This window comes from Danio rerio, chromosome 1 (genome assembly GCF_052040795.2).
Source record: "Danio rerio strain M-AB ecotype USA chromosome 1, GRCz13ab, whole genome shotgun sequence".
In the NCBI taxonomy this organism is placed as follows: Eukaryota; Metazoa; Chordata; class Actinopteri; order Cypriniformes; family Danionidae; genus Danio; species Danio rerio.
The window spans coordinates 53,052,501-53,055,077 of NC_141021.1; positions in this window are offsets into that span (position 1 = coordinate 53,052,501).

Genomic DNA, 2,577 nt, shown 5'->3' on the forward strand with positions numbered 1-2,577 from the left:
ATTCAGGAGCTTTGAACCTGTCTGCGTAAAAAAATAAAATATATATTATAAATATGCACAATAATATAATAATATAATATAAACATGCACATTGTTTTTTTAGATAAATGATGTAGAAAAAGAAGAGAATAATAGAAGACAAACGAAATATTTTGCTATTTAATAAAGCTTGGAAATAAGCATTTTCTCTAGGCCAAGGGCGGCCAACCCTGTTCCTGGAGAGCCACCTTCCTGCAGATTTCAGTTGCTACCCATATCAAACACACCTGAACCAATTAATTAGGACCTGAACACCACGTGATAATTACAGGCAGGTGTGTTTGATATGGGTTGCAACTGAAATGTGCTGGAAGGTGCTCTCCAGGAACAGGGTTGGCCGCCCCTGCTCTGGGCAATCAGTTTGGGCCTGATCCACATGTGCACAGGTATTTTATAAACTGAGTTTTGAGTTTTTTGCGATTTCATTAAAAAAAATAATTAATTGCATTAAAAACACACTGGGAATCGTCTTAAGCCTAGTTCACACTACAGGATTTTAAACATCAGCAGATCCCTGTGCCGTTCACACTACATGACCTGACTTTGTGTCTTTTAATCTCTGAGGTGTTCACACTACGCAACACTCCGTGAACGATCCACAAGAGGGGGGCCACACACTACATGATCTGACAACAACTCATTCCCCATCAGTTCATTCAAGCTACCAAACCACAGCCAATGAAATTTTGAGTCGTCAGAAAAAGCTGAACACTATTGGCTGCTTGTGTGCGGATTACATCACTGACAGCGTTTCAAGCTTTGGAGAAAGCATTTAAAAACATTGTCAAATCAGCTGATTTATGAGCGGATTAAACACTCATCTGCAGGTTCCAGTGGATAGATACACAGAGAGTTTTTAATTTTTGTAATTTTATAACTCTTTGAAATAAAACTAACATATTTATAAAACCCTGCCGTTTTCTAACTATTAGTGTATTTCTTTCTGACATTGTTTTTTTTTTTTATTACAAAACAGTAAAGAACTGAGCATTTCTGCCTTAAATTACCATATTGGTTAAAATGACTGCATGCATGTCTAATGCTTTTCACTGTGACTTTAAATATTTGTGCATTTTCTTGCCTAGCAACTTCCTGCTAACATAAACAAAACTTTCTGATGGCAAAAACATCAATTTACTTCAGATATCTTTCAAAACAGCATATTATGTGCCGTAAAATAGCTCCTGTTTGAAAGTGGAAATGAAAGCCAAGACCTTTAAGTGTTTTAGTATCTTAACTGCATATTTATAGGCTGCATTACCAAAAAAAAGATTATATTTTTAGGGTAATGGTGTCATTAAATATGATGCCAGACATTCAAAGCTTAATTTTAATATCTCAATAATAGCTTTGAATGTAAATATGTTGTGACAATATGGCGTTTTATATAAGAACCGTCAGAATGAGCAGTATGGTAATTCTAATAGTTACAGAATTCTAGTTCCACTGTTAATATAGTCTACTCTCATGTCTGTGCTAACGCAGAATGAAGCGAGTGCACCGATGCCCATTCTGACCAATCACAGATGTTTCTGCTGAGCTCCTGAACACACAGGCACGCGGCTCATGCTGATATGCTCTCTCATTGGCTGTAGATCGTCACTACATCCACACATGGGGTTGAGTCGGCCGACTGCTCTGAAATTAGCATGCTGAATGTTGGATTTCCGTCTGCGAGGTGTCGGCGACGCGTCAGCGAGCCTCGTTGATGCATTGTTCAGTAGTTCACACATAAAGAGCGGCGAGGTACCCGCAGATTTCTTCCCGATCACAGCCCGATCTGTCGGCGAGCTCGTTAACTTCCAAATCGGGCTCAAATCAGGCTTAAAATCCTTTAGTGTGAACTAGGCATTAAGGGCACATTGAACCAACAGATGGCGATATTGACACAATGTGGAATACGCAATACGTTTGCTGCAAACGTGCAAAATTCGTGTTTGTTGTGGACCCACCCAATCAGGGATCAAGTTGGCCAATCATAAAGGAGACAACAGCGCACACACTGACACCATGAGGTGAAAACTCTATTTGTAGTGTCCACACAACAATGCTGCACTAAAATAGTTCTAAAATAGTTTAATATGGTAACTTTCAGTAGAAATAAAATATTATTTCAAACTTAATCTAGCCAATTAAAAAGATTCAATTATTAAGTTAAGTGTTGTTACTATTCTATTTTTCTCATGTAATAGCATTCTAACTAATCAACACGAAAGATTTAAAGATATTTTACGTCTCTTATTTCATGTCTCGCAATATGTTGGAATAAAAAAAAAGAAAGAACAACAGGTTACAATAAAGGTGTTAACGTAAATTCTATTTGTATAATAGACTGAAACTTGATCGTTAAACACTGTAGTCGTAGCAGAGGCTGAAAGAGTTTCATGTTTAGTTCATGTCCAAACTCAGTTTATAAAATACATGTGTGTATTTAATAAACTGTTTTCCCCGCTTTCATTTTTAAAAAATGCAGAATACACCCACTTTACATCTCGGAATATGTTTGAATAAAAAAAAACAAAAGAACAACAAGTCCTG